The sequence below is a fragment of the Achroia grisella genome, unplaced genomic scaffold (assembly GCF_030625045.1).
Source record: "Achroia grisella isolate CSIRO2021 unplaced genomic scaffold, CSIRO_AGI_Agris_v1 utg413, whole genome shotgun sequence".
In the NCBI taxonomy this organism is placed as follows: Eukaryota; Metazoa; Arthropoda; class Insecta; order Lepidoptera; family Pyralidae; genus Achroia; species Achroia grisella.
Window position 1 is genome coordinate 143,238 of NW_026712846.1, and position 25,190 is coordinate 168,427.

Sequence of the window (25,190 nt, forward strand, 5' to 3'; positions counted from 1 at the left end):
GCAAGACTTGTAGGCGCGTATTACTAAACCGGTGAGCGTGGTAGATACATTCACTGATTGATAAGGCTGGAATTTAGCAATTTGAACACGTGTAAAGTACTGTCAGCTCCGACAGGAATGGTTAATATGATCGAATCAAATCTTAATCAAAATATCATTATCAATTATGTATTAGACATATTAAAATTTGGCGATTTCTCACGACTTTATTTTAATTTTTAAGATAAATTCGAAATTCACATGGGACCCTTCGGCTCTCGTGTTTTTATCACTTTTTCTATCGTCCAGTACGGCTAACTACTTCAGTTGAGAAAAACTGACATAAAACTCGACTAGTAGATCTTTTTTCTTATTTTTTTTACTCTTTAAATAATATATAACATTTCAATATGATATTATGTCTACCATATTTAAAGTATTTCCTTTGTCTGAACAACTAATGTCTCTCTAATCGTTTACAGATGCAATAAGTATTTCCTAATATATATTTTTTAATTCATTATACAGTAGATTAAAATATCTATCGGTATTGTATTATAAAATTTAATGTCCATTTCCATGAAAGATCTATTAACTTTATCTAAGCCAAATTTGGGGTTCAGTCCAAATGACGTTCAGTCGTTTAGACGTGAAGAGGTAGAAATATACAGACAAACACTTTCACTATCTTTGTGTTGAGTTTCATTAAGATTAAGAAAATAGTTTTCAATTTCTATTTCCAGGAAGCTTCCAATTCCCGGAAAATTTTCCATTATAGGCTAACTGTCCTGACCTTATACTCATCTTATCATCCTCCACTGCTGCCCCGCCAGCATATACCGTTAATGCAGGCGGGGTCACCATTCTATTATCATCCGTGAACAAAAATGTATAATGTCAGGTTGAACTCTACGTGTTTCCTCTTGGAAACCAAGTGATTTCATCACGTTGGACTACCTGACTTGACGTCATTCTCATTTTATCATCCCCAACTGCGCAGGCAAGTCCACCATCCCAATGTCATCCGTTAAAAAATTTTTTTTTAATACCTTTTCCTATATCTAATCTATTTTGTTTAGTTAGAAACGTAGATGACTTATACAAAGATCATAATTTTAAACTCAGAAATTTTCTAATCATTTATTTATCTTAATATGTTACAACCTCTGTACTTTGTGATACACATACTATATTTGTACTCGTTACAATTTAAATCAAACAGGTTTCATTAATTCATTTGTAGATACTTTGTAAATGTTTCCTTGTTCTTTAATGACGCCAATTATCTACATTGGGCAGTCAATTATGATATCATTTATATTATCTCTGACCGTAAAGACATACACTCTATTCATATTACGAAATATTTCCGCAATTTTGTCTCCACTGTCGGTTGTTTCAAGATGACTCTACTCTTTTTCAGCGGCAACACTAAGTGATATAACTGATTGATCATTCTCTTCTATTTGAACACTGTTATATAATAGTTCTATAATAAGGATATCTTTATTAACTAACATATCATGATTATCCTTTGGCACATTAAATACTATGAAAGCTTTTTAATTCAGTCTGCTAATAAGTACAAGTTTTCCTTGAGTTTCTATAATTCTACTTTTACATCTTTTATCCATTCCCATCTAGTAATCCCTTGGTTTCGTTTACAATTTTCAATATAACAGTTTTAGTATTACGCTTATGATTGGTTGAAATATCAGTATCATTAGCAGATCTTCTTTGACCTTTAACTGGTAAACTTTCTAAAGTATTAATATCTGATACATTTGTGGGTATGATTTTTGTAGTTACAACTGTATCATTTTGGTGGCCATATAGGTGGTCTTACAAGTCTAATATCTGTATGGTTATATTTATCGCTTTTAATGTACTTTGTAGGTGTGAAACGATATGCAGTAAGCATGCTTTCTTTCGCATTAACTTCATTTTCATTTACTTTTTCGAGTCCGTAATGCAGATTGTTTTCGTTGTCAGCAGTTGGAAATAATATATCGTTGAAATAATTTTCAGACTGTAAACAAGTGTGAACAATTAGGCTTTTATCCTAGTTATATAAAACTTGATAAACTTCCTAACGTAGCTGTTTTGTCTTTCCCAAAGCAGTTTCCATGTAAGCTGTGTTTGGTTAAAGAGTCAGATGGTTGTAAAATTACAAGATCTTAGTACTCGTGAATGGCAATGCATGAGAGATACTAGAGAAGTCACATGAGGATATCGCTATATCCTCATGTGACTTCTCTAGCACCTCTCATGTATTTAGAGTTGCCACTTACCAGTATGTGTGCCGTCAGATTGTATGCCATTCTAGTATATATCTAATATATAAAATTCTCCTGTCGCAGGTTTCGTATTTATCCTCCCTTAACTTATTATGTTTATACTCCCCCGAAACAGCTTGATCGATTTTGATGAAATTTCACATGTATATTCAGTAGGTCTGAGAATAGATTTATAACCAATGTTTATACCTCTAAGTGTTAAGGGTGGTTCAGCCCAATTTTTTTTATTATGTGGCATTAAAAATCATATATAATAAATTTAATACTTTTCGGTACTCGTTGTCTATCAACTATCTATATATATATATTACAGTAAATTTTGACCCTTCTATCACCGACCCGTATGTTTTAATATCGATTTTAATTTATATGGCAAAACAAGGTTTGCGAGGTCAGCTAATAGTTATTAAAAAAATTTGGCGTCAAGGCACAGAGCGCGGGTTAGTGGCGGCAGCTAAGTTGCACTTGGTCTCAATTATCTGTCCAGTAATCTGTGGTTCTTTACTTATTACTCACTTGTTTATCACACTACATTATCAATGAGAGGAAAATAATTTAGCCTATTTATTTATACATATAAATATTCAAATGGAAATGCCTGTTATCAATAAAAATGACTCAACGAAATTAAACACAGCGTAATCATCTTTTTATACAAATGATATAATATCTGTAATAATCTTCATATATACTCATCTACATCAAATTATACCTAATGTTGTGATAATATTCACTGTCAGTCTACGCAGTGACAAAAGTACAGAAAATTAAGAACGGTTAACTTACATCTGATGGTTTCGATGTCGAACATTTGTATTCAGGAATATGATTGTTTATGTCGGTCCAGGGGTTTTCTATGTTATATTACAAAAATAAGTATATTTGTAATTATATCAGTTGTCTAGTTCCCATAAAAGATGTTCTGCTTAACTTGTGACTAGATGGCGCTGTGTAAAGTTCTGAGATATTATTTTATAATATTGTTGTAGAGTTTAATTCATTTTATGATAAGTTATAATAAAAACCAATGTTTATTGTTTATATTTAGAATTTAAAAACACTTAGTCTCTCAGTTTTCCTTTCAGTATACGGAAAAAAAGTCATATATAAGTACTCACCTTTAAACCATACCTTTGGCTACCATTACCACCGTCATCTTCAAGAACTATCGGATCAGGGTTTACCGTCGTAATTAAATAGCAGAACACAGCAAACAAAACTAGTATGATAATTGAACAAATTCCAACAAAAACAGTTCCTTTCGTCATGAGTTTGTGATGATCAAATGAAAAATAAATTGTGTAAGAAAACAGACATTTATAAATGTATTTAAATAATATAAGTCAAAAGTCAAATTAACCTCTTTATTTTTTTTCCCCCCATATTCGTCCATCTCCTTTTCAGTGATGGAACAGGCAAAGATCCTTAGACCGTACAGCCTATAAACTCTTTATTTCAAGTGAATGTCATTTCAATGTATTTTTTTTATTTCTATGTTTTACGGCTTTGGATACAAGTTGTATGTAAGGAAATATATGCAGATAAATAGATAAATAGCTAACTAAAAATGTATTTGAATATTTGTATGTTTTTTTATATTACGATGGTGGCAAACAGGTATGCCAATTTGATGGTAAAATATTACCATAGCCAATGGACGCCTGAAACATGAGGAATGTCACGTTGCTGACCCTTAAGAAACCTTAATATACCCTTCTTGAAAAACCCCATGTTGTAGTATCTCGAGAAAACCTCGGCAGGTACGGTTGTTTTCCCTGTCGATGGCGAGCGGTGCAATGGTAAAAGGTAGTCGTGACCATATGTCTAACAATTCGTCAATCTAGATTTGATTTGATTTTGATGAAAATGGAATGTTGCACCCGCCTGCGCTAACGGTTTACGCTGGCGGGGCACCAGTAGAGGATGATAAAATGAACATGAAGTCAGATCAGTTAGCCCAACGTGACAAATTCACTGGGAATTTAAAACGATGGTTTCCAGGGGGAACCGCGTGGAGGTCAACCTTCGTCAATCTAGAGATGACGACATAAATAACAAACTAAAATCCTTTCCTAAATTCCTATTCGTTCCTTTTTTTACCCGTCCTTTTCTCCGTCGGGATAAAAGAAAACTAAAAATGTATTTGAGTATTTGTGTCAGTGATTTAAATACCCATAATTTAGCACTCAGAACAATACAAACTTTTCCGTATTCATGATTGTTTACATCGATCTGGGTTTTTCTGTATATTATGTAGATAGATAGATAAAATATTTATTCTTATCAAAATATTACAGACAAAATGCTATAAACAAGTATATACGTGTAAAAAACTTTTCATAAAAAACACATAGTTTGGAACTAGATGGCGCTGTGTGAATACTCTTGAGATATTAATATTTAAAATAAACAGTATGTATTTCTTCAAAGCGTTCCGAATAGATTACACTTTAACTTTATTTAAGTACCATAAAATTATTCTTATTAAGTTCCGATTACGTATATTAATTGGATTGGATTACTACATTCAAAAGCCCTAATAACGGGCTCCCCGAACTTGCTATTAAGTAAAAACAACATATGCATCATGAGCCCTCTTTGGATACACACACAATAATACACAAAACAATAACCCAAATCCCCAAATAAAAGAAAAACTATTTTCATAAATTCTATATTAATTATTTAGACAAAAAAGTTATTAAGTATTTCTAACGTAAAAGAAGTTAGAACACTCTCTTTAGTTGGAGACTAGATGGTGCTTTAGGAATTGTCTACATATATATTACAAAGAAAGAAACAAATCAAAGTATATCCTAATAAATATTTATTTACTGAAACATTCTTGCAAATATACACTGTACATAATATCTAATATAGACCACAAACACGGCATCACTACTGACGTCTGTACTCTATATACTTACGTTCTTATTATTAAGTAATACTTGGAAATCAATATACGCATCTGGTACCTGAAATTGTACTTATTTTTAAAATAAATACCTACTTTTATAATAGTTGGAATCTTTTATAAAGTATCTTTTGGATGGCCTCGGTGGTCTAGCGGTAGGACACCGCTTTTCTTCCGATGGTTGCGGGATAGATTCCACGCACGATACAAAAAAAAGTATTTATATCAGTTGTCTAGTACCCAAAACACAAGTTCTGCTCACAATGGAACTAGATGGCGCTGTGTTAATTGTTCAGAGTTATTTTTTTTATGAGATGGTCGAGCATTTTACTATACTGTCAAAGAGAAGAAAATATGTTTTGAATACAAGTTTGTAACGGTAAAAAATACCAAAAACAAAACGACTTGGTCTATCGACATGATATATTTAAAAAAGTATACTTTTAGATTTTATTTAATAATTTAAAAGATAATACTTTTATTATATTCTTTTAATAACAATTAAAAAAGACATATGACTGACAATAAAAAAAATAACCCTCTACCTCCTGTTCTTCAGTTTACCCATGATCATGGCGGTTGAAACACTGCCGAAATATCGGGAAATCAATAAAAATGAAACGTAAGATCTGGTGATTTACACTAATTTTACGCATAAATAATGACCCCGTCAAATTTAAAACATTTTATATAATAAACTTAGGTGTCCATAGACTACGGTAACCGTTTACCATCAAATGAGCCGAATGCCTGTTTGCCAACGTCGTAGTGTAAAAAAACTTACTATTAATGCATTGTCTTCACCTCCATAAACATCTCTCAGCATTAATTTAGACTTTTGATGCAATTTCACCAGATCAGGGTCAACTGTCGTCATCAGATAAACGAAAGTGACGAACAAACTTATTATAATACAGGAACCTAATATGAAATACAGCACTAATTTCATTTTCAGTATTTAATTCTAATACCTATAATTATCTAATAATTGGATGTAATTAAAAACTATAAAATACAGGTGGAATAAAATTATAACTCAAACGTCCTGCTCGTTCTTTCACAAAACCTGTCAAAAACAAACTTAAACTGTCAATAATATGACATTATATTATTTTAAACATACTTTTTAATTTAGTCTACTAATATTATAAACGAGGAAGTTTAAAAGTGTATGGATAGATAAATGATTGTGACTCTTTCACGCAAAAAGTACTGAAACGATTTTAATGAAACTTTACAATAATATAGCTTATAGAATAATAGGTTATAAATTTTACTCGGGGTTATAACATAAACATAATGTATAATTTTTTTTTTTAATCACGAGCACCAGAGGTTTTTAATAATGCTACATAATACTATTTTATTTTAAAACATATTATAGTAAAAAATAGCTACTCTATAATTTTTAATGGTCAACGAAGACATTATTTTTAATTGGAATTTTATTGTCTCCTTCCCTATAGCTCTTCTATTTATTATTTACACGATTCTCTACACTTACATTTAAATAAAAAAAATAAAAATGACAAGTATAAAAACCATACTTCAAATATCTCTGACGAAGGCACATTTTATATTAATTTTGGACGAAAAATGTATTTTTACTTAACACCTTTATAGAATTATATCTAAGGTAAATTTATTTCATTGTGTAATTTTATGTAAATATATTGATTAATGTATACTAACCGTCTGTACTAATATTATATGGGCTATCTATTTATTGCCTTTTCATAAAGGAACAGCTGAACCATTTGCAGACCACAAATAAAGCTTTAAGATTTTTTTCGGCTTTTGGCCGCAGCTGGTCTTTACAGCTTCATCTGACGGTAGGGAGTGCGATGGCACTTCAAACCCGCGGAAGGACTTATGGAGCGGCTGAAGGCCATTTCCCGCCGGACGGGTACGACTTTACTCTGACGGGTACCCTCAGCTGGGGGTTCGATCGTAATTTCGATCCCCGTTTGAATTGAACGAGGGATCGATCGAAGGGGCTAAGTAATAAGGGCAAAGCAATATACTTTTGCATTTTTTCAGAGACATGACAAAAGGCTCTGAAAGACGTAGTGATACGGACTCAGAAATCGGCTCGATCAGATCCAATAGAGCGAACAAGCTCACCGCAATACTATGTCCGACAGTCTGTGCTCTCCTCTTGGTGTGTATGTTTGCCGCATCGTTCGTAGGTACTAAACTGGCCTATGAGCAATATGGCGCATTCTGTACCAGTCGCAATTTTAATATTGCCAAAGTGAGAATGTTCCCTAATATCACTTTTAGACTACGTCCTAATATGTGAAAGTTTTTTTAAACAATAAATAAAAAATAACAAATTTTTTTATGAACATAATATGTTTTCATATTAATTTTTTAGTGATATCTATACATATTAATAACATTGGAGTGTCTGTTTATAATATTGAAATAACCGTTTTTTATTATACGCATATGAATATAAATATAAATACGGTACATACACCAAAATAACATTTTTTACAATTTTTGTCTGTCTGGCTGGACCGATTTTGACGAGACTTATATTGGCAGGTATATGTAATAATGAGTAACTTAGGCTACTTTTATTTTAGAATATTTCTCTAATTAACTTTTTATTAAATTCCAAGCGGACGAAGACGCGGCTACAGCTAGTTAAAAATAAAAAAATTAGGCTTTTTTATAAAATAGGATTGTAAAGAGCTGAAAGGTTGTATGTTGTATCATTTTTTTAACCTAGTTAACTTAGTTTTTAAGTATTTATATAAAAATAAATATGTAATTAAAAGTTTGAAAATCGAAACGAAATCGCGGGTACAGTTAGTATTACACTTTTTCCCGAAAAGATAAAAACCATCGTTCCTAAGAATATCCTTCAATTCTTGTCCTTGACGGATCTAGGTAGGGAAATCTGAAACACAATGGATCTATGTAGGTCGCAGTGCTACAGGTCCAAGCACCTGACAATAGTCCAGACAACCCAATAAAAAATAACTTCGAGATTGTCTTTATTATCAAAATATTTATACTTATATTTGGTCAGTATATGTAGAGCCATCTCGTGGCATTTAGTAGAACTCGGTAGCAATGCATTATGCTTCTGAACTTGAGCATTGCAATAGTATCTGGGACATTGCTATACTACTCGACATTGAACGTAAAAAAATTTAGATGGCGCTGAACAATTTGACATTTTAAAACAACTCCTTTTAATTAAAGAGGAAAAGAAAGAAGAGAATCAGATATGATCTCTATGCATAAAAGTATATATGTATATATTTTGTCATGTATGTTCATTAATAGTGATCATTTTCATTTTCAATATGACAATGATAGATAACAAGCATATTATCTGTGGTCGTATTTAAACAATTAAATTTTAAAATGTTTACTTAAAAAGAAATATTATAGATTAAATCCAAATCTAATTATATTATTTATTATTTACAAAATTCTTTTTAATAAGATATTTTTGCGGTTACTACAATTATTTAAGTAACAATTTTAAAGTTGTCAAATAAACGTCATATGTCAAAAACGTCAGTCAGTCAGAAGTCAGAAAGACAAAACAAAATGGGCGGATTCTGAAATCTACTTGCTGTCTTTCGGTTGTGTTTTTATAAATAATTATCGCCGATTTAAGTACTTTTAATTTGCTACGTACATTGTTTAGTGCTCGTGTTGTTCTCTTCAAGTATTCTCTAACAATATGTGAGTATTATTTACTGAAATTCTATGAGTTACATTTTAACAAGTTATTGATTGTGTATACGATGTTACGTTCACCCGAGGAAAGGCCAATGTCAACTTGTTTAGGTTTGTACTGAAAATCTATATGTTATCTTAGAATTTATTACATATAGGAAAGTTGAAGAAGCTTATGTTTTAGTACTTTGAGATGTAAAGAAGGGAAAACATAAGTATGTTTCATTAGAAGTCTGAACCGTTTATATTTATTGATAGTTCTGACAATATACGCCGACCGGTAGTTATTCTATTTTATTATGCAAAAAATTCCAAACAGATACTGATGTTAATACTGAAATAGCCTACTAAATCGATGATACACTACAAAATACGCATTACGAAATTGATGTCTCAAAAAAGATTTTTTAAGTGATAAGACCGTCTTTTGAAGTGTCAATGATGTTATTACCCGTAATCAATAAATAACTCATAGTGATATACCATAGTAATTGAAGATATATTAAAAAAACATTTTATATTAAGTATTGGTATTATGTGTTGTTGCCTTGAGTAATTTGCTGTTGTCTTTGATATTTGTTGACATAATGTAACATGATTTTTTCTTTTTTTTTTTCTATCTGGCATCAAACTTATGGCTATAATCATATTTAATTTAAAGTAGCAAGTTGTTGTAAGCTGTGTTTTAGTTGAAGGGTAAGAAAAGGCTGAGAACTTTCAGAATAGCCCCACAACTTAGTCTTTCAGAATGACAATGTATCAGTATTATTACAGGAGTGACATAATAATGCAATGTCTGCATTTCTAGTGTTGTCAAATGTTATAGACAGTTACCATTTACCAATGCATGGTGCTCTGTCAGTGTATCCTTATTTGATATTTGAAGAACCTAAATCATATAATGTGCCTCAGTCTTCTATTTCATCTCTTCTAGATTGATTACTGACAGAAGATAGCCTGTCTACCTTTACTATCTATAATTTCAATATTATATCTGTAAATACAACTTTAATAATTGTTTCATTTAGATAAACATAGATCTTCCACATCCCCTTATGTAAGTCAAGGGTGGGGCCTCTGGGTGAGGTTGAGAAACTCTTTTGATATTTAATGTGTATTTTTGTATTCTTTAGTCATTTCACTGTCTCTACCATTACTATTAAAATATTTATCCCTTTATAAATAGTTTTACTATATAATTCTACAACAGTAAGTCCTTTTGACCCAGGAGCAACTCCTGCGGCAACAACCCATAGGGAACTGGATTCAGGAGGGTGTGGAAGACCAGTCAGTATTATATTTTACTGATTGATGTCATACTATGAGTGATGACCTGACCAGGTCAACTATCAACAGTTGACCGTACACCTAGCTATACCATCTGAGTTTACAATCATGAAAATCTTACAAATATCATCATCATCAGCAGCCTACTGTAGTCCACTGCTGGACATAAGCCTCTCCCAAGGCATGCAACTGGGGGCATCTTCAGCCCTTCTCACAAATATATCAAAACATATCTAATCCACAATGTTACATTCCCCATAGAAGTATGGATTAGTAAGTGAACTGTGTCAGTAGGGCATATTAATATGAAATATATATACAGTAAAGGTAGTGATTGCAACTCCATTAACAATAATATATTTAATATTTTATATATTACAATTTGTAAAATTTCTTTAACTTTTCACTTTATTTTTAATATTAATAATAATGATATTTATTTCAAGAAAAACAGTTCACATAAGACCACAACTTTAGAAACAGAACTTAACCTGTGACACCTATTATGACCATATACATGACTATTTAGTTTAATTTTTTTATTGAATGATAATAATGCTCTAATCGGCACTAACAGTTTATGCTGGTGGGTCACCAGCCACCAGTTGTCCTATCCTGACAAATTCACTAGGTATTTATCAGAATGGTTTCCAGGGGAAGCTCATGAAGATCATCCTGAAATGGTACGTTACTAGTAATTGGATCCACATTACTAACAAATCTCTTCTCCCCAGTTAGTCTCATTGGATTGAGTGCTAAATTAGACAAGTTTAACACAGCATTGGTGCATGGCTGACCCTGAGTAAGGGATTGAAATGACAATTTTATAAATACTGATAATGTAGTTTGAAATTGGTATGATTTTATAACACCTGAAATCTATAAATAATAACTTCTGTCTGCAAATTAGTCTGTGTGACCATCTTATTGACCAGTTTAAATTCTAACCATCCTAAATACTATTATTACGAAAATTTATTGTATAAATACTATTACTCTGTAAATGATTATTTTGTAGATGAACTATAATTTGATAGATTTATACACAATATTTATGTAATGCCCAATTACATAATTGCTGCTTAAACTGTAAATGTGTGAACGATAACATAACAAACTACTCATTGTCGTATTTAAATTATTAGTAAACGAAAACATTTTTATACTTGTTCTGAATTAACTTAAAAATCCAAAAACATCAAAATTACCAAAATGAATTTGTAATCTTAAAATAACGAAATGGCTCAGTTGAGTTACTTCGCAGAGTTTCGCTTTCGGCACATGCAACTGATTGTCAACATGTCTCACCATACTATGTTATATGTACTATAATATACAAAAATAGTAAAAAATGCCTCGCTACTCAAAGTCAGTTAAAAGTGGGCCATCTCGCGCGAATAAACAGCTGCGGCGTATAAAGACGGCGTTGCTAAGACGGGGCTACATTATGCAGCATTCATCATCCCCCTGATGAGACTGAAATTGAGACCACGAACAAAGGGATGCTGTTTTGCGTGCAAATATAAAAGGCAAGAAGAAACCACTCGTATTTCATATCTCTAGCACAGAATACCTGTTAATACCTACTGTATAAAAAAAATGTTTTTTCCTTCACTACTAATATCTTATATATAAAATTCTCGTTTCACAGTTTTCGTTCCCATACTCCTCCGATTCTCATGAAATTTTGTGAGCGTATTGAGTAGGTCTGAGAATCGGCCAACATCTATTTTTCATCCCCCTAAATGTTAGGGGTAGTCTAACCCTAAATTTTTGTTTTTATTTTAAGGCACAACAACGGGACAGTTAGTCTATATATAAGAAAAACGTAAAATAATGACAAGGCGAGAACAGTCTGTTTATCTGTACGTGTTTATTTTTTTCGTAAAAACAGCTTATTACAACTTAACGTAATTACAAATTAATTAGAATTAATTTATTATTAAATATTAATAAGACCAATATTTAATAAAAGAATCTACTTTTCACATACAATCAACATTTCATTCCTAAAAGCTGAAAAAAAAATTACTCTTACATTTTTGGAAATACCCCATTCCCAGGGGTGAAAGAGGTAATTTTTCTCGTTCACAATTCATTTTATAATTAGTTACACAACGCCACTTACTACTTATTATGACATTTATTACACCAATTGTATTAATTTAATAGTTTATTAAAAAATAATACATTCCGCAATTAATTTTTATATATAACCACCAGAGTCTTTAAACCACAAGATCAAAAGTTTCTTTGTCTTATTTAATTTAGGTATGCATAAGTATACGTAATTTTCCTGACCCACATAGAAACCTTATATTTTATCCTTATCTGTACTTTCCACTTTTAATGCAAAAAGCACTTTCTCCATAACTCAACTCAACCGAGTTTCAAGTACGTCATTTAAAGTGTACAAAAAAATCCTTCCCTGACCTACTTTCCGGGATTCACCTGGGATGCGTTTGTGACGTAGGTCGTGACGTCACAACTGACACAGTGCCCTAATTGCAAGCCGCGAGGGTGAAGGGGGCCGTGCCCCATTCAGTTTAATCCCCGGGTATTTTTAGCTCACTATTTCATTCATTGATGGCCGGGGAAATGAACGCTTCAAACAGTTTTGCGGTTCAAAGCGTTTCCTGTTTCCATTTCACAGACCTCTGAATTCTATATCTTATGCTTGAAGCAACATCTTATGTGTTCAATTGATAGCAACTCAAATGTACGTAAATTGGGACGTATTATGTAGTAAATATTATTAGAATCTCTATTCATATAATAAACGACGTTTACGGCCTCAGTAGTCTAGCGGTTTAGCACACACTTTACTTCCGATGGTCGCAGGTTCGATTCCTCGCACGGCACAAACGTTTGTATTCATGAGTATGGTTGTTTGTATCGGTCTGGCTGTTTTCTATGTACATATGTTTTTTTTTTAATATATAAATATTATTTATGTATTTAAAAAAACATATGTATTTGTATCAGTTATCTAGTACCCATAAGTCAAGCTCTAGCTAGCTTAACTTGGGTCTAGATGGCGCTGTGTGAATTGTCCTGAGATTATTATTATTATTAATAAAAATATAAACGACCGCTGGCTGTAACATGAAATATATATGAGAAAACCTATTTTTATGACCTGATCTACGCAATTGACCATTTTGTCTAATTGTTTTAAAATCACTAGTATCCTGACGACTTAGGCGTAAGTTAGTAGTCAATGCCTACAATATTCACAATTACCTATTTCTTATTTGTTTTTATATCAATATAAACACTTTCGCTCCAACACTCCCGCTGCCTCCGTTCATCCGTCATCCACTTGTCAATGTCACATAGATTACTTTGGCTCTGGCCTCTGACGTACCGTTTCAGGATACATGATTATTGACTTTACCATTTTTAATTAATGGTGCGTCACACGATAGTTAACAGTCGGCCATCCTGCAATAGTGTCTGGCCCAGACACATAGGTAACTGATGAGCGTAGTCATGCTTCTCAAAGGATATAGTGTCTACAGGATCATATAACAAATACTAAACTAAATAAATTAAAGATACACATTACTTTCATAACATTGACTATCTTAGTATACTGTCAAAGGTTTACAATCTAAAATCAATACTAACAGAGCTAAGTTTCGGCATGCATTGTGCACAAAATATAACATAACATATATTAATTTACATAATCCAAATCACCCAAAAACACGAACAACCTTTTAGAGTAACAAACAATTATTTGGCGGTGATTGAAGTCAGACTGTAACATATAATGTAAGTTTCCGATCTTATGAACATTGCATTTTTTTTATACCTCCAAAATAGAACTTGACATTTCTCATCATGAATATTTTAACGGATAAATTTAACATATCACATTACAAAAGGTAAAACTTAATTACCTACATATATAGAAAAAAAATATAAAGAGAAAGTAATATTCTCGTGACATAAAATTAGAACAAAATCGCTGCCTGTCTTCACCTAACCAATAGAAAATAACAGGTCAATATTATTCAAGTGGTTCTAATACCCTCAATACTACTACTACTATTTTACTTCGACGATACTCTTGATTTACCAGAGAATTATTTTAATATAACATAATTCATTGAATTTCAGTTATGATTTACTTAATAATACCATCAGCTCACTGGTCAAGTAATCTATTGCATCCTTTGAACCCTGTACATTTAGGGGACTATAAATGATTGTAGATACTGATCTCAATTTTCCTTACAACACCAGTTTAACATAAACCAAAACCCACTGTTCCATATTAATGTGAAATAGAAATAATCTTTATTCAAATAAACTTAATATAAGCACTTTTGAGTAGTCAAGTTTTTTTTTTTAATCTATCGCTTATTCGGAACGCAGATTCATCACAAGAAGAATAAACAAGAAACCTGTGTGTTGCTCTTTTAAATAAATATTGATTTACTTATACTTAATTAACAACAAGGATTAATGCGGCAATCAACATAAAAAAATAATCTCCGTTCAATCAGACAACATTGAAAATGAATTTCAAGTTAGATATTTTCTAAAAAACATTGATTTATAAATGATGACATTTATAAATTCTTCAATTTTATAATAAGCTTTTTTTTTTACCAAGAAAATATTTTATGACACAATTGATTTCTTTTTCTGGCAAATTGAGTACAGACTCTGGGAGTTCGTTGCAAAACCTTGCGCAATTTCCATAAAACGAATTAAACTTTCGTCAAACGAACGTGAGTTTAGTAAGCCTACTATTCACTTTATATTTAATCGATAGTATTCGTAGCCACTTCGGCCATCCAACGTTATCGGCCTCATTCGATATTATCATAACAGTTAACATCGGGTAATATAATAAAATTAAAATCATATAAAATTTAGTTTGAGATAATTTACATACTTAAAATATGAAAGTTGCCACTGACAACTACACATTACATTTCAACATCATGAATTCAGTCTTTGTTATATTTTTCCGCCTTAAGTTGTATCACTTAATTTTTCACACCAGGTACTAGTCAGCATCTCTGCAAACACGGCTGCCTAGCTAATTAGTGAAATACCTGTTAAAACAAAACATTAAAAAAATGCCACCGCTTGCCCACTATGAGCTACGGTCTCAATAGATCTGGAGCCACCGCTTGCCACACAAGGAGCTACGGCCTCAAACTGGTGATTCTCATTAGACTCAGCCACCGCTTGCCCACACAAGGATACGGCCTAAACTGGTCAGATTCTCATTAGACTCAGCCACCGCTTGCCGCCACAAGGAACTACGGCCTCCAACTGAAACACATCAAATATTTAACAACTGGTCATTTTCTCAATGAGGCTAGCACAGAACTAGTCATATTCTTTATGGTACTATGCTATTTTTACTTCAGCCTCAAATACATTGCAACTCAACTATGGGTTATATGTCCCATCAAATTTTACTTTTTATTCTATTAAAAAATGATTTTGGTTCCATTTTACTATTTCTCTTTAAAGGACTTTATAATATTTAATCATAAGTTAATTCAATTTATATATAATTATATATCTGGTTGATATATATCTATCATTTCTGAACGAACTTGCAATATATTACTCGTTCTCCTATTATTATCTACAAATCTTGAGTAGCATCAACAAAAAGCGAGTCGTTCGTTGTACGTCGTATTGAGCACACGCGGATCCCCATTTTCTCCGTGAACTAATTTTGTGCAATCATCTCATCAGTATATCATCAAATCTAAATCACCATCATTTACCTTAAAATCCATAAATCGTATTCATAGTTATATTATTATTATATTAATCTCATAATTTCATCAAAGTATTGCAAATCATTTTTCATTGTCATATCAACCGCCCGTTCTATTAGCCATTTTGCTCATAATTCAGCTTGTCATCGATTGTAACTCATCATTGTCACTCACTCATTATCACTAGCATTCCTTAATCATCTATTCGTTCATGTACAACTCTTCACCGCGTATATTTACCGACTATTTTCTATCGAGGTGGTGATCGTCCTTACTACAATCTTGCAGTGTAACTATCTTGTACACCCTAGCGCTTTATTCATAATATTTTTGTTTTTATAAATTAGCACCTCTTTAATTCCCCATTAATTACAACACAAAATATTCTGCGTATTCGGCTGTAACTTTCTGCTTACTACAGACCATGTTATCAAGCCATTAGTTGTATTTAAATTTCAGACACTATATATAATTTCAATTTAAACTAAAAACGTAAAATAATGACAAGGCTCGAGAATCAAAACATTTGATTCTGTTTATTTTCTGTCGTGCTTTACATTTAATTCAATCTTTTTTCGAATATCAACCAAATATTTGAAAAAAACACCGTTATTATATAAACATATCTCTACACTGTAATTTTGTAATTACATTAAAAAATTTTAATTATGCAAGTGACAACATCAATTAATTTATTATTAAATATTAATAATTACCAATATTTAATACAAACAGAATCTCATATTCAAGTCTTTTCACATACGTTAATCAACATTTCATAAAATCTTAATAGATAAAAGCTGAAAAAAAAATTACTCTTACAGTTTTTGGTAATACTTAACAAATACCCCATTTATATTAACCCTTATATAGGGGTGATATAGACTTCCACAATTTTTCTCGTTCACAATTCATTTTATAATTAGTTACACAACGCCACTTACTACTTATTATGACATTTATTACTTACGCCAATTGTATTACATAATTTAATAGTTTATTAAAAAAATATTTTCTTTTCTTACATACATTCCGCAATTAATTTTTATAATTACAGAACAGCCAACCACCAGAGTCTTTAAACCACAAGATCAAAAGTTTCTTTGTCTTATTTAATTTAGGTATGCATAAGTATACAAATAATTTTAAACCATTTAAAAATAGACCCACATTTAGAAACCTTATATTTTATCCTATATCTGTACTCATTTATTTCCATTTTCCTGCCATAATATCTGAATTATAATGCAAAAAGACACAATCCTTTCTCCATGAATGCTTTAAATCAGTTATTATCATCTTCTGATATACATTTATTTATATTAATATTCAATAATATATTCTATATATTCGAGTACTTCACAAATATATAATACAATTTGAATTTACGTCATTTAAAATGTGTACTTTAAAAAATCCTACAAATGACCTAATAAAACTCAATGGATTCACCTGGGATCTTGCGTTTGTGACGTAGGTCGCAATATATGACAATAGTCTATTTTCATTATTGTGACACATTGCCTTATGTTGTACATATTCATTATAAAATCATGACATTTTGTGCAATTTACTGTAGGGAGAGCCATCCCAAATACTCTCATTCAGTCAATATATATATCCAAACATTCTGTATGTACACAAATATTAACTTATTTCAAAAACTTTATTCATTCATAACACTAATTCATTGATGTTTAGAAAATTCAACAGGTTTCTTGTACAATCAATAATACAATCAAGAGACATTCATTTCTGGCTTTCAAAAGCTTTTCTTTAGGTTAAAAGACAACTTCATAAATTATAAAACTAAACTAAAGCAGGTCTTTTGTACAATCAAGCAACATCCATTTCTGGTTTCCAAAAGCCTTTCTTTTTCACATAGTTTACAAAACTGAACCATGTAAGAATTACCTGTAATCTATCACTTTCTAACATGTCTTGAAGCAACATCTTATGTGTTCAATGACAAATGATAGCAACTCAAATGTACGCTCAACAAATTGGGACGTATTATGAACCAATTGTCAAAATATTATTAGAATCATATAATATATAATTCCAGCTATTCATATAATAAACGACAACACATTAATAATCAATATCATATGATTATGATAACCTCGAGGATCCTAATAGATCTCAATTGGATTTTATACTAATTAATAATTAAATAAGGAACTATTAATAATAATAGCACACACTTTACAATTTCCGATGCTATATATATATACATATATAGATATACATTTATAAAATTCAAAACACAGCAAGAAATAAATATAATAATTGTACTATCAGAGTTAAGTACTATTTTCACTGAGGCTTCACAGCTAACAAACGTTTGTATATCATGTTATGTATTGTATGTTTGTCAACAATATCTGTGTCTATCTATATTAATATGCTTTATTAATTCATTAATAAACACATATCAAAGTATCAACAATATAATATATATATTATCTTTTGGGAATATATAGACATATATGGACTATGCCTGTGATTGTCATTTATCTGAAAATCATCAAGCATATATATGTACCTATGTAAAGAAATAATAACAATTCTATTCAATTCACGTAGAACAAACACACAAAACTGAACAGTAAGTTTGACTAATTTACTGTGAATTAGCAACAAACTCAGCAATACCATTAACTGTTTATATGTATAACATGGTATGTGTTCTCATGATGTATGTCAACATAGTTGATGTAACTGTTTCTAATCTGTTGATATTATTATTATTATAATAACATACAAAATATTTTAAACTAATTAGATATCCATGTTGTTTTATACTTAATGTATTCATAATACTTCTTTCTTAGGTATATTGTATACCTCAATATCGTATATGTCATTACTCTCGCAAGTTATCGTACATACTAAATCTATTTAATATGTAGAAAGCAATTCATCCAAAAGTTCAATAAAACAAGTGAGATACTGCGTTTAATGGTATGCGTGTTATTAACGTAAATTCACTTATCACAACTTCTAGTCAGAATTACCTTACGGTAGAATTTGTAGGCGGGATTGGTACCGCTTCTGAACTTTTAAAATCACTAGTATCCTGACGACTTAGGCGTAATGCCGGTTAGTCAGGGAGAGAAACACCTCAATGCCTACAATATTCACAATTACCTATTTCTAATTTGTTTTTATATCAATATAAACACTTTCGCTCCAAAACTCCCGCTTTTGTTCAATCATCCGTCATCCACTTGTCAATGTAGCGGTCTGGACGTTCCGTTTCAGGTTACATGACTTTACCATTTTTAATTAATGGTGCGTCACACGATAGTTAACAATTGTATGTGCGGTTGGACGCGGTTTCTTAACCGATTTCAGTTCAGTTTCACTAACTTATTGTGGTAAGCATCAATCAAATCAAAAGCAATCAATCAAAATGTATTATTATTATAGTTTCATTTCGATCTGTTTATAAACAAATTATATTGCATACGTAGTTCTTATAATCAAAATAACTAAGCAAGATTGTGAAAGCAAACGAAAACCTTTTACTAAGCTGCCAGATCGAAATGGTCATTATAGAATAGAAACTTCACTGTAGACTACACATGGTTATAAAATCTTTGGCGATATGGTCGGAACTTGGAATGAAACCATTTCAAGTTTTAACCAAATGCACTGAATTCTGTAAGTGTTCTAAAAACCCTTCCAGCTTTACAGTTTTTATTACAAATTACGAATATTCCGCTCTTGGACACATATTTCCCGCTCCTTTATTTAAATATATATCTAAATTAGTCAATACAGTATCAATAATTTGTTCCTCATACACGGTGAATAGCTCTGCGTCCCAGATACTAATTCACTTATAATCACAAAAGGTTATGATGAGTCATGTTTTTTATGTATTTTGTTAACCCATGCGTCATCAAACTATAGTTACTGTATATTGTGATTTATTAGGTACCTCGCTTCGACAAAGATCCGCTCACAATGAAATAATTTCTTAATTAGTGGCGGAGTCTGTAAAGACTAAGAAGCTAAGGCTGAGGAACATACATGTATAACCATTGCTGATCCTCTACAGACTATCAATCAAACCAATAAGGAAATTCAAGAAGTAGCGTCAGCCAGTACAAAGTCACTTGAAGAAAAGGTAGCGGGAAATACCCTAGTCAGAAATTATAATAGTAATTGTTCAAGATTTAAAATTAGAGTCTGCTTTAATACATGTAGGCAGTTAAAAATAGTAAAACCTAGCAATTTAAAAATACGAAAGATTCGATTTTACAATGTCAACTTTGTAAACGGTATAACAACGTACATTAAAATAAATCATCAAAATATTTGAAAGAACAAGGGCAACACGTGACATACAAAATAGAAACAGTTTAATTCAAAAGTTTTCGCAGTCATTTAAAAACAGGAACGGCCTGCTGACGAAAATATAGACAATACAGACAGGTAATTGTCACGTTATCGGACACGTAATAACTTTGCATGTCTAGGTATTATTGTTCACAGATACATACAGTAATTGCAATGTTTTCGTACAAATAAGAACAATTTACTTTATCAGTAAGATAATTTTAATATAAGAAGTAAACACAACATTAACATTACACTTAACATTGAGATTATTTAACTACTGGTATACTCTAGAAATATTTGGTCCTGTTTTACGCAGTAGTAACTACTACTAAAATGGAATAAGTTATTAGACATCCCGTCTAGGCTAGAAAACACTTTTTATGCTCTTGAATACCTAGTGTATTCAAGAGCATAAAAAGTACTACTAATTCAATATTATTATTAAAGAAATGTCCAGCATTGTTGTCAATTTATTCGGCTTACTTTTAATTTAGTTTCAAATGAGTACTTTATATTGGATTGCATTATATATTACCATTATACTCCAGAGTAGATCTGGAGTATAATGGTAATATATAATGATCCTTATTGGAATCCTATTTCCATTCTTATCATCGTTATCCTGTCATCTTCTTACTCAGTCCTCTATTCTCTTTATTTTTCCCATGTGCCTATTTAATCTATTGCATCCTCCTCCTTTAATTAAGGGTCACCAATGGTTTTCCATTGGCCAATCCCCCAATCTCCCAATTAAGAATTGATCCGTAATTTTCACTACGGAATTAATGAGTAACTGCGACCAAAAACTTTAACCGATTTTTAAATGGGAATGCTACATTATCAGAGAGTACTGTACGCTGTATTTTATATAAAAGACATAGATATCCCTACAATAATTACACCCATGAAAACTGAGTCACGTCACTAGCGTATAGTAATTGTTAAATAATAATAGACTCTTGGTTACATTCTGAATCCGTATTATGGATAAGTTAAGGTCTGACAAAGCTTGGGTTTTAACTGCATTGTCCGCCTTAAACTTAGTTCTCTTAACTTTTTCACAGAGGAAAATAAACGTTAAACATTTTAAACACGGTGCACATTCTAGTAAATCAACTACACCTACTAGAGTTTACATCTTATTTCCTTCATCATCATTAGTCTCTACGCAACCTTCGCGAGAAGTGCACGTCGCTCGCTGTTTAACCAGGTTCAGTTAACTTTTCCGTGTCAATAAACTTGGAAGCTCGTGAGTGAGTGAGACGCAGATACAGTGTTTGCTATTTGAAAGGGATCGTGCATTTTTCATCCTGGATACCGACCCGTTTGATGGTACGAAATAGTTTCCTATTATAGTTTATGATCCCTATATTTTACAAACAGTTCTTGAAACATTGAAGGCCCAGTTTTTGTGGCGGAGGAAAAAATGTTTGAGTTATAAAAATTCTTTGGCCAAGCGTGACGATCAAGTTTTTGCATGGTTTAAATTATAGTTGCTTAGTCATATCTGTTCTTATTCTTTTAATCTTCAATGAAATGTATTTCTTTGTTTCCGTCGAAACGAAGTTTTTATGAATGAAAGACTGAGTTATTACTGGTATTTACAGGTTATAAATTATTCGAAGGTATCATTCATCATTCTGGTATGGATTGGTCCTCAGTATTTGATATACTGTTAGCATTTTGATGATATGGACACACGATATGAATTATAATGAATTTTACTTTTTATGTTTTGGAATCACTATACAACACTATAGGTCCTTGAACTCCGACATAACGTTATGAACTTTAATTTATTTATGTTTAGAATTTAAATTTCGTGTCAATATATTATTGTGCTTAATATTAAAGTTAACTTTGATAATTATAATCAAACAGATACATGAAAAGTGCTAAGATTCGATTTTTTTCTAGTTGATGTAACATTGTAGGTTTGTTTTATATATACTACAGCTATATATAGATTTAAATCATTGTAGATAAATTATTTCTAATGATATAGAGATACTTTATATTCATGTAAATATATATATTAATTCGATTTTGTTTATATTTAACTTTTATGCAAGTTACGAATACTTTTAAGATAGTCATGAATCAATAAATGCGTTTTTAGACATTAGGTCATCTGATTCGGTCGTCCTCGTACCCTTATTATGCGGATATTGTTTTTTATTTTACGTTTGTAAAGCTATTGGAATAAAACAAAGTTATTATAGTATATAATATGTGTAACATAATATATATTTTGATTAAAATCTTTGGACCAAAACATTGGAATTCTATAATATATTAAATCGATAATCGCGTCATATTCTACAGTCTTATGACAATAATAATACTGTTAAATGGAAATATACATATTTAATGCAATCTCTGATAGAAGTGGTACATTACCTCAGTCTAAGAAAAACAGTGACAAACCACGTGTTCACATATATAGTACCATTAATACTATATTCAAATATATTGTATATAATAGAAAAAATATAACCATCTAAATAAAGTTGAAGTGTCTTTTTGCAATTTTAAAGTGTGGGATGCATTTAATTGTAATGCAAGTTGCATTACAATTAAATGCATCCCACACTTCACATTTGTGAGTAATATTGTTTAGTGATTTTGCGATGCAATAAATAAATAAATATCCATGAACAATTAACATAGTGTCATGTCGTTCCACGGTAAGCAGAGCTTGTGTTATGGGTACTAGACAACTGATACAAATACTTAGATTATTGTAAATACATACTAAATAAAAACAATTATACTTATGAATACAAATACACAGCGCGAGGAACCGAACCCGCGATCATCGGTAGTTTGTGTAGTAGTAGTAGTAGTAGTGTGTAGTCAAGCGGTGTGCTAAACCGTTAGACCACCGAGGCTGTCAACAATGTATATGAAAGAGAAAAACATATAACGCCTTCCCCAAATGAATGGTATATGGAATGAATATAATCATATAATTATGTAGATGATGTAGTGCTTCCATAACTATGTCAAAGGTAAAACTGTTCACACGGTGGAAGTCGGTACAAACCGCTAGTTAACTATTCTTGCACAATTTTATTGCCTTATATACAGAAGGATTGTATTTCCTTGTTACATTGGTAATAAATTTTGCATATTAATTAAAGAAAATTCTGTTTTTCTCGTTACTTTATCAATGGTCGTAAATTGAGAATTGTGTAAAATATTTACGTTGTAATATTTCAAAGTATGACGTCGGAACATTTAGTTTCGGTTTTATTAAATAAACCGTATCTATATTATGTAACTAGCTGTACTCGCGTCTTCGTCCGCGTGGAATTTAACTTTAATTTTCTAAAATAAAAGTAGCCTAAGTTACTCCTTATTACATCAGCTATCTGCCAATAAAAGTCCCGTCAAAATCGGTCCTTCAAAACTTATTATATATTTTAGATCCCATACATAACATACTGTCATGCATAAGCTTTGTCGTAGATTTTTTAATACATAATTTATCAATGTCACGTCGATTGCGGTTTACGATTTCAGAAAGTCGTGGGAATAAGTGCTTGTTTATTTTAACAATACGCATACTTTATATAATTCGATAGGTAATTAATAAAAACAAATGTTTAGAATATACATACATCGTAATTATGTAAACAAAATGCAGATTATGTTGTTATTGTTACTATTAAGTAAATAAATCTTCACTTCACCTCTATAATGATGGTGACCCGGTATTGAGTTTATCAACGATGCAAGATATCACAATTTACCGAGATACCTATACTTTGTACAAAGTTATATGCATGGGTAATATCAGTCCCACCTATTTCATACGCTATGAAGATTGCTTCATGTATCATTTTGGCTTAGAACAGTGAAATACGGTCATCTATACATATAAATTAGAGTGTCTGTTTGTAATATTGAAATAACCTTATTTTACTACATGCATATGAATATAAATGCGGTAAATACACGAAATTAACGTTTTTTACAATTTTTGTCTGTTTGTTTGTTCCGGCTAATCTCTGAAATGGCTGGACCGATTTTGACGTGACTTTTATTGGCATATAGCTGATGTTATAAGGAGTAACTTAGGCTACTTTTATTTTAGAAAAACAAAGTTGAATTTCACGCGGACGAAATCGCGGTTACAGCTAGTTACATATATTTATATGTATGAAAGCATCCGCAGAATATCAGCGTCGTGGCACCCCGTCACGGCATATGCTGAGCAGAGACCTGTGTGGTACCTATATAATCCAAATTGTAATTAAACATTACGTTTGTCATTTTATATGTATCAAATAAACATATTTTCTTTCTTTCTTTCACATAATATGCACCTATAATGATTTAATATGAAGTTGCATGAAAAAAAAATTATCTAACCATTAGCTTGAACTCCGAATGTTGAAGTCCATTACCATGTAATAGTTGTACGTAACATTCTATGTAGGTTAATATGTACATACGAGTATACTGTATTTAGAGATACATTGTTAGATTTCTCAATATCAAAACTTTACAATAACAACGCACTAACTTACTAATGTTTGACACAGTTCTTTGTTTTTGTTTCTGTAATATCATCATTATTGCTTTGCCTTTATCCTATTATTCGTGTCTGCGCAGTATGTCCTCTTCTTCTACTGATCCCTCTCAGTCATACTCTCCTTGTAGTCTCCTTGAGTAAAGATGATATGTAGAAACATATCATCTTTACTCAATCCATCCATCTTTTTGATCGTCCTCTCCCTTTCCATGCATCTACATTCATGTTGAACATTTTCTTTAAAACGTAGTCCTCGCTCCTCCGCATAACATGTCTATTTTTTTGTTTCTGTAATCTATTCTATCATTAGTAAAGGTAAAGTTTGTGAGGTTGTAAGGAGTAATCTCTAGTGAGGCAATTTTGAC

The 25,190-nt window shown here is 31.3% G+C and overlaps 1 protein-coding gene and 1 pseudogene across 2 annotated transcripts in view; one reads left to right on the forward strand and one right to left on the reverse strand.

Moving 5' to 3' along the window:
• Window positions 1-501: 501 nt before the first annotated feature.
• On the reverse strand, window positions 502-3,610 carry LOC131844794 (uncharacterized; annotated as a pseudogene).
• Window positions 3,611-21,464: 17,854 nt separating this feature from the next.
• The window catches only part of LOC131844780 (protein GDAP2 homolog), an 83,805-nt gene continuing 80,079 nt past the window's right edge, over window positions 21,465-25,190 (forward strand). For both annotated transcript variants that reach the window (XM_059193742.1, XM_059193741.1), the window contains exon 1: window positions 21,465-21,617. The gene's annotated coding sequence lies outside the window, so the exon portion shown is untranslated. The remainder of the gene's footprint in view (window positions 21,618-25,190) is intronic.